This window comes from Xyrauchen texanus, chromosome 39 (assembly GCF_025860055.1).
Source record: "Xyrauchen texanus isolate HMW12.3.18 chromosome 39, RBS_HiC_50CHRs, whole genome shotgun sequence".
NCBI classification, from domain to species: domain Eukaryota; kingdom Metazoa; phylum Chordata; class Actinopteri; order Cypriniformes; family Catostomidae; genus Xyrauchen; species Xyrauchen texanus.
Genome location: NC_068314.1, coordinates 37,893,007 through 37,910,406, shown reverse-complemented (window position 1 = coordinate 37,910,406; position 17,400 = coordinate 37,893,007). Strand labels below are relative to the sequence as shown.

Genomic DNA, 17,400 nt, shown 5'->3' with positions numbered 1-17,400 from the left:
CAGAGAGTCACAGAGCCGACGGTCTTGATTTACCCATGAGGCAATACCTCCCAAATCATTCAGCCAATCACAGAACAGATCTGAAACTGGCCTCGGTCAGCTGATCGCAATACTCACCCACGACACCGGAGGATTTGAGCAGCAGGTGGATGGAGTATGAAGACAGACCTGCGACAGCAGTGAGGAGAATCCTGAAAGACAGATGAGACAAAACTAAACCAACTGCTACACAATCAAGCGCTACTGCAGCCGTGTGTCGGACGCTTTAAGCCTTTACAATGGCACAGGATATGTGTTCATTCTGTCTTTAAACACTGCAGTATATCCCCATAGACTTACATTATAATCATACAACTATATCAACTGTACTTCAAAAATAAAATGAGTTTTATTAAGTTAATTAGGCCTAGTTGTACCTACTTGTCCAGCTCTTGCGGAGTCTGAATCAGTTCAACAATCACCAGTGGAGGTAGAAAAACAACATTTAAATGATATTAAATAAAGGGCAAATCATTCAGTAAGTTGGTGGAAAAGTACTGGACAAAAGCTCATAAATACACCAGCACCAACATCTGGACAAACATCTCACGCTGGGAACCCAAAACATGCTCTAGTTACTCCCCTCCTCTTCCTCCGTCGTTATTCTAGTCTAAGAATGTCCTGGCATCTTCACTGACCCGCCTCTGCCAAACACTCGGTTTCAACTCGGCACTTTCTCACATTTGCCTTCTTTATTTTCCTCAAATGACGTGGTTGAACTGCAGAAGTCAGCGAGTTTAACACTGCTGGACTCGCAGACGCACTTAAACAGATATTCAGACCAACATTACCATCATATTTCCCTAAAGTGGAGTACAACTAGTAAAGCAAGTCACTTGTGATTCAAGACAAATGACAGTGGCAACATTAAGAGAGATTAAAGCTTTAAAACATCTGCAGTGATTTGACTGTGTTAGTTGATCAAGCTGCTCTGAAGACACTATGTGATCAGCTCAGCAGAAAATGAGCATTTCATTCCAGTATGTTCTTTAGTGGTTTGATATTATCTGCCCTCAACAAGCTGAACAAGGTTCTTAATTTAGCATCTCTAACCTCTTCCAGTGAGCTGCCCTGCTTTCTATTGCCTGCATAGACCGCTGCCATCGCAAGAAGCTTCCTGATATGGTGCGTCATGAGGGACTGATCCAGAACGTTCCTCACATGAAGTGCACTGAAGACTCGGCATGCTGTTAGCATGCTGCTAAGCTAGAGATGCAATACTCTAGTAGGCATAAATATAGAATCACATTGCTGCCTAACTATTGAAGCAGTCTTTGTGTCACGATGCTCTCGAGTTAGACCGCTCACTAGAGTTTAGCACAGATTGTCTGCACATGACGTTTGGAAAGAGACAAGACCAAATGTACCAAAGACGCTAGCATGCCTCATTTGAAGACATATATTTCTTGTTTAATGTATTCTGCAGCATCTGGACGTGTTTATCTTTGATGCAGGTAGCTTCATCAGTTCTTCAATCAATGGATAAACACGTCTTTAGTAAATGGAGTGTATGAATACGAGTCTTCATTAGCACTCTGTTCATTTAGACACTGACTCTAGTGGAACCGAACACCCTAAACCTTCACTGTCGAAGAGAGGGTTGATCTCATTTAAGGTAACGTGAGATCATATGAAACTCTAATGATGACACGCAAGAGGAGACTGAAGCTGGAGTGATTGATAGAGGAGAGGAAGAAAACACAGTGCAGACACACTCCTGAATTTCAGCTTCAGGTGATGTAGATCGAAAGTATCAGGAAATTATACAAAAATACAAAATGAGTAAATGCAGAAGCACTCTCGTTGTGAAGTGGAGCCGGCGTTATATCTTTAATGCACCCTTTTATTAAAGTTCAAATATGATATAAAATAAGCACAAACTCTGAAACGGCCATTTCTCTGTGCGGTCAGCGCCTCTTCTATGAGTTGTGTGAAGTGACCCGATGAAATCTCCAGCGGAGACGCTCGTCCAGCGTGCACACTTGCTGCAGCATCAAATGATGACATGATGAACCAGAATATATGCGTCACGATGAGTATCTTATTGTAAAGCATTCACCTATACACAGCTCTAGTAAGAAGTTTGTTTTTGTGAGTTAAAGATCAAACTCAAGTGAACAGAAAGGTGAGAGAGAGTGACTTCTTTGAGTTTTTGGCTTCTTTTCCAATATAAATATCTGAAACTCCTTTAAAACAGGATCCATTTCATTGGTGAGCAATCCTGCAGATGTTCAAATAGTTTTCAGAGAATGAATAGAAGTGTATTGTGTCTTCACTGCACTGGCACTCAAATATTTTACGGATTAAGTTTTACAGATTTTTCCCTGTAATCCAGTGAAGGTATTCCACTTTATTTTTAGTAAGCACAAGTTTACTACAACCTTTTATCTGGAGGCACAAACTGAAATGTCAGCACTAATGAATAATCGGTTTATTCATAGCAGAATAGTCGAACAAAACAATCGTTAGTTACAGCCCTGATCTCTTTAATACACTTCGTTCTCCCTCTATCTCCAGAACACGCTGTACTATTTATCCTTCATCAAACATACAACAGCATGCAATAAATAAACAAGCCTTTTATTCCAGGAATATCAAATATATGCCAGAGCAACAGTTTTCTCTGTACACCACAGGAGGCAAATCCTCAAAGCAAACGTTCAGGATTTGTTGTTGTTTTAATCTCAGAATTAATTTACAGTCAGCTTTCATGCCTCATTGTTCTAGAACAGAGAACATTTTATTTCTCAGAAATTGCTCTTTCAGAGTTCAGGAGACATCATGTAAACAAACCTGTCTTCACCGCAGCTAATGCAGAGATGTTTCCTAACCCAAACTGCCTCGGATTTGCTGGCTTGTATTCACACTTTGAAGAAGGAAAAACTGTGACTTAGTGGTTGTGTTCGAGGCTTTAATGTGTGAATGCTTCCAGAGGCGAGCGCTTCAGACTGGAGACATTAGCTGGAGTTTATTCATATTTTTGAGCGCAGGAATCTTTTGGAGGGATCTTGGAATATACAGCACAAGTAAGTTAGTCTTTTTGGTGGATTTACCCCGTCTCTTCAGCCAATTGATGAGTTGAATACATTTACAATATAATCAAAGCGTTTTTATTCCGGTTATGTTATAAATGTTACAGTACATTTGTGTATTTGACCTCTGAGGTGTGACTGAGGGTCAGACTCATTATCACTGATTTCTCATTTAACTATTTCCCTGATCACTTATTCAGTTTAAGAGTTGCATTATGTTTAAGTTTTATGTCATTAACTACTGACACAATAAAACAATTTTATTAACTATTTTTATCAATTCACAAACTAAACACAGATAAACAAAACATATAATCAACAACTAACCCCCACTATTACCCTCCCCTCCATATTCTCAAAGGATCTGAAGACTCTCATACAGGTCACCGAGAGCATTTACCCCCTCACAACCCACTCCAGCAGTAACGGGACTTATTAATACGTAACTTTGGGTTCATATGCTCGAGGCAACATTTAAATAAATGTCTGAATTAAACACTCTTTGGTCCACACCGAGTGCAAATGTGAGATAACGGGTGTAATTTAACTTCTCTGGTTAGTTTGATAGAAAGGATTTGCAATGCCGAAATAGGGGCAAGAACTTCCTGTTCAACACAACATCAGGGAGGGGCTCTCTCAGGGGGAAGCGACCAATGAACCAAATGTCTGAGACCGAATGCAGAATAATAAAACTAAATCTTGGGTAGTCCACATTTATCAATCGGCCCATGCAACTTACTGAAATGTAACTTACTGAAATGTAACTTACTGAAATGTAATCTGGGATGTTTCCCATTCCAAATGAAGGACTTCACTCTGATATCAAATTGCTTGAAATAAGAGAGTTGAACATCTACAGGGAGAGACTGTAACAGGTTGATGAATTTTGGAATACAATAAAGTTTAATAACATTAACCTTCCCAATCACCGATAAATGTAATGAACCCCACCTGCCCACATCACTCGAAAACATTTTTATTAAAGGGTCTAAATGAACTCTAAATAAATCACACAAATTTGCTGGGAATAAAATGCCCAAATATTGAATGCCCTGTTTGGGCCACTGGAAGGCGCCGGTTGGAAAGCCGTTACTGGGCAGTACACTGTCAGAACCAAAGCTTCAGATTGAGACCAATTAATTCTGTATCCTGAGAATTTAGAAAAGGAATTAATAATTCTGTGGAGGCAAAGCATAGATCTAATGGGGTCAGAGACGAATAATAAAATATCTGCGTAAAGCAAAAGTTTATGCGCCACACCTCCCGCCATCACCCCTGGAAAATCATCTTTCTAATCACGGCTGCTAATGATTCCAGGGCGTGACAGAACAATAATGGGGGAACCCTGCCGGTGCCCCTATCCAGAGTAAAATAATCTGAAATTAATCCATTAGTTTGTATCGCTGCTACCGGGTGTCTATAAGGTAACTTAATCCATCCAATAAAAGTTCTGAACCATATATTTCTAAAATCTTAAAAAGTTAATCCCATTCTACCATATCAAACACCTTCTCAGCATCAAGTGAGATAGAGCGACCGGAGTCTGATCATTCACCACTGATCACAAGCTATTGATGAAACACCTGATGTTATCAGAAGAGCCCCGAATAAACCCCACCTGATCTATATGTATGAGAGATGTCATAACTTTACTTCATCAGTTAGCCAGAAAAATGTTAACAATATTTTAACATCTAGCTTGATCAGGTAAATCGGACGGTAATTCTTCCTCGCTTGGATCTTTGTCCTTTTAAAGAATCAGTCTGATCTGGGCTTGTGTCATGATTGGCAGAAGTTTCCCATTCTTTAATGATTCTGTTTAAACTGTGGAGCCAGTTCTATAGCATAAGATCTATAAAACTCAGCAGCAGAGCCATCTGGCCCCGGAGCCTCACCTGCAGGTGAGGCCTTAATTACCTCCCCAAACTCCTCCAAGCTCATCTCAGAATCAAGAGAATGATTTTGCTCAGTCGTCAGTTTAGGGAGTTCTGATGGTTCCACAAAGTTTCTAATATCCTCATCAGTAGATGAAGATGAGGAACTGTAAAGATCAAGATAGAATTCTTTAAAAGCATTATTAATATCAATGAGGGAATGATAGTAAAAGTATCTCTCTGCTTTAAATATCTAGCCAGAATCTTTCCTGCTTTGTCCCCGACTCAAAGTGTGACTGTCTTGCCCTGAATAACCAAAACTCCACCTTCTGTGACACAATAGTGTTATATCTGTATTTCAATCGGGTCAATTCTCTGAGGCCATCAGACGACATTCGCCGCTTCAGCTCTGCCGCGGCACTTTTAATATTCATTTAATATTCCCTTCCATCTACACGAGTTCTCATGTTTTGGATGAATGAGGCGTACTGTATGATCCGCCCCCTTAAAACCACCTTAAGTTCCTCGAAGGCCACGCCCACAGAGGACACTGAGGACCAGTTGGTCTCCAAATAAACATTGATTTCAGCTTTTAACATTTGTTGGAATTCAGGATTTTGCAAAAGGGAAACATTAAAGCACCAACTATATGATTTATTTTTCTCCATATGTGGCAACACCTCTAAACTCATCAGGACGTGATCTGAGACTGTTTCCAAATGAACAATCAACAACAGATGAAATATTTCTTACGCTTAAGAAGAGAAATAACCTTCCTTCTTTTCATGGATTGCCCAACCCATTCACATTCCACACGGAGAGACACTCATATTAACATCTGACATTTAGACATATAAGAAATATAGATTGTGGGTCAAATACAAGATGATAAAGACCACATTCCAACATTAGTGCAACAATCAAACACCGAACATCCCCCCAAACAAACAGAAAAAAGAAAAATGTGCGCATTAACCCGCACATGACCGCGCCAACCGGCGCCCAACTCAAACAGTCCATGTACGCCTACGAGAGTCCCGCGACAACTTTGCCATCGGATTGCTCAAGTCTGGTGCTTCTGCACATATATTGAGGGACAGAATTACACAACAGAAGATAATCTATAAAACAAACTCCAGTCAATAGGTGGAATAAACACAAAGAACGTGCAGATTAATCCACAACACTGTCACAAAGATGTGTTCCTCCACAAAACAAACTCCAGCTGCTAGGCAGAACCAGCACAAAAAGAAACAAAAAATGTGCCCAGTTTCCTCGAATGGTCAAGATAATATTCAGTGAATCAGGCCCACGTGCTGCAACGTGAGAATCACAACATAACTCACTCTATTGACTTTCCAAGGACATCTCGTGTTGTGGGCATGTTCATTTGGGACTTTAAAAACCAGATTTTCAATGTGGTCTCAGACTTTTGGTCCCCATTGTATATATAATTTATGAAACATAATTTCCTGTGGTTCTACAATGATATCCCCACAGCTCAGGCACTGTAATTGAACAGAATATTATCACCGTTATTAAACTCAGATCTCATAGAGGTGCCACACGCAGTGCAGATCAGGATACAGAGAGTTTAACTGTTCCAAATATCTTACAGACCCCCAGTCACACTAAACAGCTCAAAACCCCAAATCCTCTGAACATAGCTCAGCCCAGATTAAAAGGCCAGACAGCAGACAGCATGATAAGTAGCAGTTAGATCAGACTCTTTGTGAATGTAAGTAATACAGCGTGAACGTAGAGATCCGAGTAAAACAAGTGTTCTGGTACAGCCCGCTCAGCTTCACTACAGGATAGTCAGGAAACAAATCTCTCGCCTGATTTGACTTTTCTAATAAAGGCTGCATTACTCCGGGATTATTACAGCGGCGGACTAGTTCAGAGAGCAAGATTTACCCCAGATCCAGCTGTGATGCGGACATCGCATATAGAACTACAGTAATAAAGATGAGGGGGAGAGTCTCGGGAACGGAGCTGGACCTTTTATTAGGCGACATGAAAGTAAACTTTCTGACTATAAAGCTTTAAAAGAATAATTTTGTGGGTGAACAAAATATTCAATATTTGCTTCCATTACAAAATATATTTTGTGCGGTCCAATCTAATGGGCAGATTCATATGGGCTGAACCCGTGCACTAGAACCTTCATTATTTAAATACAACATGATCATTTTAAAGACTGTTCGTTGGCAATGTCAAGTGACGTCATTGTTTCATGAACATATCCTGCTTGTCAAAACAGAGACTATTTATCCAAGATTATCTTTTAGATACAAAAATCGCCTGTCAATCAACTCGAGCACGCACATGCGCATTAGTTACACAAAACGGTACAATAAAATTATTTTGCCTAATTGGAGTTAAAGACACTCAAATGATTGAACCAGTTGTAACAGAAGGACACGCCCCTCCCATGGATTACTATCGCCGGCGTTGACTTTCCCCCATTTCCCCCGAAAATTAGATGCAAATCCGGGGATTTCAGCACGTGTCGCAGCCGACGGGCCGGGATGCTGGACCACTATTCCCCTCAAGTGCCGAGGCCGCTCATTTTAAAAATTGCCCCCATTCACTTCCATTGTAAGTGTCTCACTGGAACACACATTTGTGCTTTTATCAAAGAAAAGGAGGAACGAGTGAAAATATATTTTTTGGTAATCAACATTATGACACAAATGCTGTTGACTGAGATTAATTAGTATTGAACCCCGGAATATTTCTTTAATAACTTTCCATTGTCTTATAATGCATGTTATTCTAAAGAAAATCTAATAAAAATGCATTTCAACCTTCTGCTGATATAAGCCGCCATGGAGAAATAGCATTGACCAGTAATATCACAGCCTAACATTACACAGTCCAACCTGGAATATTCTGTTTTCCAGGACATTTTTTAATATGTCGTTTCATGTCATGTCTCTAATATTGCCATCATCTTGCTAAAACAGAGAGCCTGAAGTGTTCAGGAGTAATCGTTCAGAATGTGCATTTATAGAAACTTCCAGAACACTTATTACAGCTTCACAGCGGTAACGGTTGTGAGAATCACACAATAAGCGGCCCTGAACTTTAACCAGTAAACCACACAAAGCATGAAACAGCAACATTATCAAGACAAAGAACAAAAATGAGGGGTGACACCGTTATTAAAGGGCGTGCAAGATAAAGCGAACTCTACAGAAACATTCAGCCATGAATAACACTGATAATTCCATTATCATATTTACACAATAAACTTATCAAGAAACATATTCAAACGGAGTAACAACAGGATTCATTCATTTATTTGTATTTTATTTAATCCCCTTTTTTCCCAATGTTGGAATGCCCAATTCCCACTACTTAGTAGGTCCTTGTGTTGGCGCGGTTACTCGCCTCAATCCGGGTGGCAGAGGACGAATCTCAGTTGTCTCCGCTTCTGAGATCGTCAATCCACGCATCTGATCACGTGACTCGTTGTGCATGACACCGCGGAGACTCACAGCATGTGGAGACTCATGCTACTCTCCACGATCCACACACAACTCACCACACGCCCTATTGAGAGAACCACTAATCACCACCACGAGGAGGTTACCCCATGTGACTCTACCCTCCCTAGCAACCGGCCCAATATTTGGTTGCTAGGGAGACCTGATTGGAGTCACTCAGCACACCCTGAATTCAAACTCACGACTCCAGGTGTGATAGCGTCAATACACGCTGAGATACCCAGACCCATTAATGTCAGATGTTTGATCAGATTCAGTGATACACAAGAATATATTTTCACATCTGTCAGATACTTTAATGATCCTACAAAGTGGTTAATGATATCTAATGTTCAATCAACTGATTAGTTCTAGCTCAGTTCATTCATACCAATCCAGTCATACATTCACCTGTTCAGTGAAACAATCATCCACCGGCATGCATCAACCTCAAACTCTAACTTACACAAAGAGGACGATGCCAGTGTTAGCCATGGCATATGCTAATCCCAGAATCCCACTTCCCATGATGGCATTTCCCAAGTTGAAGACTGACATCCCAAAAGAAGTCTTCCCTTCAAACTGAGGAAGAGGAAACACGGAGAGGTTATTCCACACATTCACATCTCACAAGCTTAAGCTGAAGAGTGTCATTTCTGCAGCACTATCCTCAACAGAATTGTGAAATAATGACAGATAAAACAGAGAACTGCCCCAAACTCATTGGTCCATCAATGTTGCTGTGTCGGGCTGGACGTGGTGCTCAAACAACGTTCAGAAAGCATCAGAGTTACAGTGTTCACAATGTTCAACCCATGAATATCTTACAGTTGAACAATACTTTAACAATATTTGGATTATAAATGATAAATATGAAATCTTATGAAAAGCTCAACTTACATCGGTGAAGCGAGGGGTTTTCTTGTCATCCACATTGGAAAGAAACTCCGAGCATTCTGCCAGGTTTCCTTCAACACTACCTGCAGTTCTCTCAGAACTAAAGACATACAGAAGAGCCATGAGATTAATATGGTCATTAAAATATCATTAAACATCCATATAAACACATTAAAGCAAAGGTGTCCAAACAACGGCCCACCAACTGCTCTGGGTATTTGTTCAACAGAATTTGCTTGAGAAATTGAAATAAGACATTATAGAGAAATTATATAATCATACTATGAACTCTGGTTGTTGCCATCACATAAATCCACACTGCATTGTGCGTTCTCTTTTTGTCACACTGACAGAGCTCAACAAGAGTTTGGCAAAATCTAAAAGCACATGATGCATTGATGATCATCACTGAATGATGTATTATTATTGGACTGGTATTGGGTCAGAGACATTGCTCACATACTCGTTTCATCTTTAATGCGGTTATATTTAATGCGTTACAGCTTTAATGCGGTTATATTTAATGCGTTACAGCCATTTAATGCGGTTATATTTAATGCGTTACTTCTTTAATGCTGTTATATTTAATGCGTTACAGCTTTAATGCGGTTATATTTAATGCGTTACTTCTTTAATGCTGTTATATTTAATGCGTTACAGCTTTAATGCGGTTATATTTAATGCGTTACTTCTTTAATGCGGTTATATTTAATGCGTTACAGCTTTAATGCGGTTATATTTAATGCGTTACTTCTTTAATGCGGTTATATTTAATGTGTTACAGCTTTAATGCGGTTATATTTAATGCGTTACTTCTTTAATGCTGTTATATTTAATGCGTTACAGCTTTAATGCGGTTATATTTAATGCGTTACTTCTTTAATGCTGTTATATTTAATGCGTTACAGCTTTAATGCGGTTATATTTAATGCGTTACTTCTTTAATGCGGTTATATTTAATGCGTTACAGCTTTAATGCGTTACAGCTTTAATGCTGTTATATTTAATGCGTTACTTCTTTAATGCTGTTATATTTAATGCGTTACAGCTTTAATGCTGTTATATTTTATGCGGTACAGCTTTAATGCGGTTATATTTAATGCGTTACAGCTTTAATGCGGTTATATTTAATGCGTTACAGCTTTAATGCAGTTATATTTTATGCGGTACAGCTTTAATGCGGTTATATTTAATGCGTTACAGCTTTAATGCGGTTATATTTAATGCGTTACTTCTTTAATGCTGTTATATTTAATGCGTTACAGCTTTAATGCGGTTATATTTAATGCGATACTTCTTTAATGCTGTTATATTTAATGCGTTACAGCTTTAATGCTGTTATATTTAATGCGTTACTTCTTTAATGCTGTTATATTTAATGCGTTACAGCTTTAATGCTGTTATATTTAATGCGTTACTTCTTTAATGCGGTTATATTTAATGCGTTACAGCTTTAATGCGGTTATATTTAATGCGTTACAGCTTTAATGCTGTTATATTTAATGCGTTACTTCTTTAATGCTGTTATATTTAATGTGTTACAGCTTTAATGCGTTACTTCTTTAATGCTGTTATATTTAATGCGTTACAGCTTTAATGCGGTTATATTTAATGCGTTACAGCTTTAATGCAGTTATATTTAATGCGTTACAGCTTTAATGCTGTTATATTTAATGCGTTACTTCTTTAATGCTGTTATATTTTATGCGTTACAGCTTTAATGCTGTTATATTTTATGCGTTACTTCTTTAATGCTGTTATATTTAATGCGTTACAGCTTTAATGCAGTTATATTTTATGCGTTACTTCTTTAATGCTCTTATATTTTATGCGTTACAGCTTTAATGCGGTTATATTTAATGCGTTACAGCTTTAATGCTGTTATATTTAATGCGTTACTTCTTTAATGCTGTTATATTTAATGCGTTACATCTTTAATGCTGTTATATTTAATGCGTTACTTCTTTAATGCGGTTATATTTAATGCGTTACATCTTTAATGCTGTTATATTTAATGCGTTACAGCTTTAATGCTGTTATATTTAATGCGTTACAGCTTTAATGCAGTTATATTTTATGCGTTACTTCTTTAATGCTCTTATATTTTATGCGTTACAGCTTTAATGCGGTTATATTTAATGCGTTACAGCTTTAATGCTGTTATATTTAATGCGTTACTTCTTTAATGCTGTTATATTTAATGCGTTACATCTTTAATGCTGTTATATTTAATGCGTTACTTCTTTAATGCTGTTATATTTTATGCGTTACTTCTTTAATGCTGTTATATTTAATGCGTTACTTCTTTAATGCTGTTATATTTAATGCGTTACTTCTTTAATGCTGTTATATTTTATGCGTTACTTCTTTAATGCTGTTATATTTAATGCGTTACTTCTTTAATGCTGTTATATTTAATGCGTTACTTCTTTAATGCTGTTATATTTTATGCGTTACTTCTTTAATGCTGTTATATTTAATGCGTTACAGCTTTAATGCAGTTATATTTTATGCGTTACTTCTTTAATGCTGTTATATTTAATGCGTTACAGCTTTAATGCGGTTATATTTAATGCGTTACAGCTTTAATGCTGTTATATTTAATGCGTTACTTCTTTAATGCTGTTATATTTAATGCGTTACATCTTTAATGCTGTTATATTTAATGCGTTACTTCTTTAATGCGGTTATATTTAATGCGTTACATCTTTAATGCTGTTATATTTAATGCGTTACTTCTTTAATGCTGTTATATTTAATGCGTTACAGCTTTAATGCTGTTATATTTAATGCGTTACTTCTTTAATGCGGTTATATTTAATGCGTTACATCTTTAATGCTGTTATATTTAATGCGTTACAGCTTTAATGCAGTTATATTTTATGCGTTACTTCTTTAATGCTGTTATATTTTATGCGTTACAGCTTTAATGCGGTTATATTTAATGCGTTACAGCAGGGGTGGCCAATTCCAATCCTGAAGAGCCACTGTCCTGCAGAGTTTAGCTCCAACTCTAATCAAACACACCTTCCCTTAATTTTTTTAAGTTATCCTAGAGAACTTAATTAGTTTGTTCAGGCATGTTAGATTAGGGCTGGAGCTAAAATCTTCAGGTCAGTGGCTCTCCAGGACTGGAGTTGGCCACCCCTGCGTTACAGCTTTAATGCGGTTATATTTAATGCGTTACAGCTTTAATGCAGTTACATTTAATGCGTTACAGCTTTAATGCAGTTACATTTTATGCGATACAGCTTTAATGCAGTTATATTTAATGCGTTACAGCTTTAATGCAGTTATATTTTATGCGTTACATCTTTAATGCGGTTATATTTAATGCGTTACAGCTTTAATGCGGTTATATTTAATGCGATACATCTTTAATGCAGTTATATTTAATGCGTTACAGCTTTAATGCGGTTATATTTAATGCGTTACAGTTTTAATGCAGTTATATTTTATGCGATACAGCTTTAATGCAGTTATATTTAATGCGTTACAGTTTTAATGCAGTTATATTTTATGCGATACAGCTTTAATGCAGTTATATTTAATGCGTTTCATCTTTAATGCAGTTATATTTAATGCGTTACATCTTTAATGCAGTTATATTTTATGCGGTACAGCTTTAATGCAGTTATATTTTATGCGTTACTTCTTTAATGCAGTTATATTTTATGTGTTACAGCTTTAATGCAGTTATATTTAATGCGATACAGCTTTAATGCAGTTATATTTAATGCGTTACAGCTTTAATATGGTTATATTTAATGCGTTACATCTTTAATGCAGTTATATTTAATGCGTTACAGTTTTAATGCAGTTATATTTAATGCGATACATCTTTAATGCGGTTATATTTAATGCGTTACAGTTTTAATGCTGTTATATTTAATGCGTTACAGCTTTAATGCAGTTATATTTAATGCGTTACAGCTTTAATGCGGTTATATTTAATGCGTTACAGCTTTAATGCAGTTATATTTAATGCGTTACAGCTTTAATGCGGTTATATTTAATGCGTTACAGCTTTAATGCAGTTATATTTTATGTGTTACTTCTTTAATGCGGTTATATTTAATGCGTTACAGCAGGGGTGGCCAATTCAATCCTGAAGAGCCACTGTCCTGCAGAGTTTAGCTCCAACTCTAATCAAACACACCTTCCCTTAATTTTTTTAAGTTATCCTAGAGAACTTAATTAGTTTGTTCAGGCATGTTAGATTAGGGCTGGAGCTAAAATCTTCAGGTCAGTGGCTCTCCAGGACTGGAGTTGGCCACCCCTGCGTTACAGCTTTAATGCGGTTATATTTAATGCGTTACTTCTTTAATGCTGTTATATTTAATGCGTTTCATCTTTAATGCAGTTATATTTTATGTGTTACTTCTTTAATGCTGTTATATTTAATGCGTTACAGCTTTAATGCAGTTACATTTAATGCGTTACAGCTTTAATGCAGTTACATTTTATGCGATACAGCTTTAATGCAGTTATATTTAATGCGTTACATCTTTAATGCAGTTATATTTAATGCGATACATCTTTAATGCGGTTATATTTAATGCGTTACAGTTTTAATGCTGTTATATTTAATGCGTTACAGCTTTAATGCAGTTATATTTAATGCGTTACAGCTTTAATGCGGTTATATTTAATGCGTTACAGCTTTAATGCAGTTATATTTAATGCGTTACAGCTTTAATGCGGTTATATTTAATGCGTTACAGCTTTAATGCAGTTATATTTTATGTGTTACTTCTTTAATGCGGTTATATTTAATGCGTTACAGCAGGGGTGGCCAATTCCAATCCTGAAGAGCCACTGTCCTGCAGAGTTTAGCTCCAACTCTAATCAAACACACCTTCCCTTAATTTTTTTAAGTTATCCTAGAGAACTTAATTAGTTTGTTCAGGCATGTTAGATTAGGGCTGGAGCTAAAATCTTCAGGTCAGTGGCTCTCCAGGACTGGAGTTGGCCACCCCTGCGTTACAGCTTTAATGCGGTTATATTTAATGCGTTACAGCTTTAATGCAGTTACATTTAATGCGTTACAGCTTTAATGCAGTTATATTTTATGCGATACAGCTTTAATGCAGTTACATTTTATGCGATACAGCTTTAATGCAGTTATATTTAATGCGTTACAGCTTTAATGCAGTTATATTTTATGCGTTACATCTTTAATGCGGTTATATTTAATGCGTTACAGCTTTAATGCGGTTATATTTAATGCGTTACAGCTTTAATGCAGTTACATTTTATGCGATACAGCTTTAATGCAGTTATATTTAATGCGTTACAGCTTTAATGCAGTTATATTTTATGCGTTACATCTTTAATGCGGTTATATTTAATGCGTTACAGCTTTAATGCGGTTATATTTAATCCGATACATCTTTAATGCAGTTATATTTAATGCGTTACAGCTTTAATGCGGTTATATTTAATGCGTTACAGTTTTAATGCAGTTATATTTTATGCGATACAGCTTTAATGCAGTTATATTTAATGCGTTACAGTTTTAATGCAGTTATATTTTATGCGATACAGCTTTAATGCAGTTATATTTAATGCGTTTCATCTTTAATGCAGTTATATTTAATGCGTTACATCTTCAATGCAGTTATATTTTATGCGGTACAGCTTTAATGCAGTTATATTTTATGCGTTACTTCTTTAATGCAGTTATATTTTATGTGTTACAGCTTTAATGCAGTTATATTTAATGCGATACAGCTTTAATGCAGTTATATTTAATGCGTTACAGCTTTAATATGGTTATATTTAATGCGTTACATCTTTAATGCAGTTATATTTAATGCGTTACAGTTTTAATGCAGTTATATTTAATGCGATACATCTTTAATGCGGTTATATTTAATGCGTTACAGTTTTAATGCTGTTATATTTAATGCGTTACAGCTTTAATGCGGTTATATTTAATGCGTTACAGCTTTAATGTGGTTATATTTAATGCGTTACAGCTTTAATGCAGTTATATTTAATGCGTTACAGCTTTAATGCGGTTATATTTAATGCGTTACAGCTTTAATGCAGTTATATTTTATGTGTTACTTCTTTAATGCTGTTATATTTTATGCGTTACAGCTTTAATGCGGTTATATTTAATGCGTTACAGTTTTAATGCAGTTATATTTTATGCGATACAGCTTTAATGCAGTTATATTTAATGCGTTTCATCTTTACTGCAGTTATATTTAATGCGTTACAGTTTTAATGCAGTTATATTTAATGCGATACAGCTTTAATTCAGTTATATTTAATGCGATACATCTTTAATGCAGTTATATTTAATGCAATACACTTTTAAACATCCAATCACAGTGTGGCATACCTGGCATTTTCAGTGCTATTTGGTTCCCTACAGAGCAGTGCAGCATCCATGAAAGCGTAAGAGACAGAGAAATTTGATGAACGCACCCTTATACTAACACACTTATGATGGCCACAGACAGGGCGATGAGGTGTTAAAGGTGAAGGACGGTTCCTCCACATGCAGGCAGATTTTTGTTTTGCATAATTGAACACACACACACACACACATTCATATGCACACAACATGTACACATTCAGACTCATGTTTTTTAAGAAGAGTGTAACATCAGTGCTTTGTGCTCAGTGACGTCTGAATGGTGATGTTCAGTGACATTCTGTGATGACAGACAGTTTTCACCTTATTCAGATGACATGACTGGATGCTGGAAGATACCACAAACACACACTAATGTTCATTTGGTTCTCATTTCTCCATGTGTTTGCCAACAAACCCCTTAATTACATCATTAAATGATTGGCAAGCGGACAGAGAGGAAAAGCTTCTGTCTAAACTAACTTTACCTTTATCTGAAAATGAATTACTAATAAATAAATAGATCAAGAGCAGCCTAAACTGGGTAAGAGACAATAAAGCACTCTTAACTAGACATGTGCACTGCACCCTTGAGTGCATACTTACTGAGCGGCATCTTCTGATCGGCTTTTCATTGCAGTCGCAATCGTCTCCTCGCCAGCTTCATGCCCTTTGCCGTTGGGGATAGTGTTCATCTCAGCGGGCTCCATGCTATAGAGTGATTATTCTTGCTCTTAAGTATTTGTGTGTGTGTGTGTGAGAGAGAGAGAGAGAGAGAGAGAGAGAGAGAGAGAGAGAGGAAGATCTGTAGAGGAACCACTGCCTCCTTCCTTGTTAGAGGTCTAGAGACAAAAAAACATGCAAAAGATCTCATTAATTTCAGCTCATTTAGAGATATTTTGGAGAAAAAGCCCATTTTTGGAGCTCTGTCTGCAGCTATACCCTTCTCAAACTCTGAGCATTATATGTTTTCGTGCGCTTCAGTCTCTGGTGTGGTACAGAATAATAAAAAATGACCAATATCGCAGTAATTCTCTATTCTCCTTCTAACTTCCTCTCTGACTTTGGCACTCCGTTTCCCCCTTTTTCTTACATCACAAAGCAGCGCCGTCTGAACCTTTGAGCAGCTCCGCTGTTTCCATCACTGCAAATTAACTTTGCAAAACAGCAGTCGTCACTTTCCTGACTCGACTGAGAGGTGTTGTTCTCACTTCTGATGAGTCTATAGTTGTTTTTGTGATCTCTTCCTGCCTTCTGTCATCCCGACTCCCTGTGGCTGTTTATGATGGACCTGTTGGAGGCTGTGAAAGCACAAGTGAACATGCATCTCCAGGCTCCCTTTGGCCCCCCTGGTATTCCCAATCCTGGTTTGAAAGGCCGGAGCACTAGTCACTGAAGCAGGGGGAAGAGGGGGGGAAGAGGAGGGGAGGGAGCTACACTCCAAACCGGCGGGCACATTGAGGAAGGCCATGAAAACCAGCTCTTACTAGCTCAAAACCAGTTCTGGCCCTCTTTGTCCATTCACTCTCTTTTTTTACAGCTTTCTTCCCAGTTCTTTCTTTTAATTAGGAACAGCTTAACATAACAGCCATGCTCTCTTCATGCTCCGAGCTCTGGGCTGGCATAACCTCAAGTTTCCTGTCCGTTTCTTCCACGTGCCCTCCTCTTGTCCTATCTTCCTAACGCCTCTTAAACAAATG

The 17,400-nt window shown here is 37.3% G+C and overlaps 1 pseudogene; it reads right to left on the bottom strand.

Annotated features, from left to right (window-relative positions):
* Positions 1-17,155, bottom strand: part of LOC127632947 (sodium-coupled neutral amino acid transporter 3-like) — a 45,159-nt pseudogene extending 28,004 nt beyond the window's left edge.
* Positions 17,156-17,400: the final 245 nt, after the last annotated feature.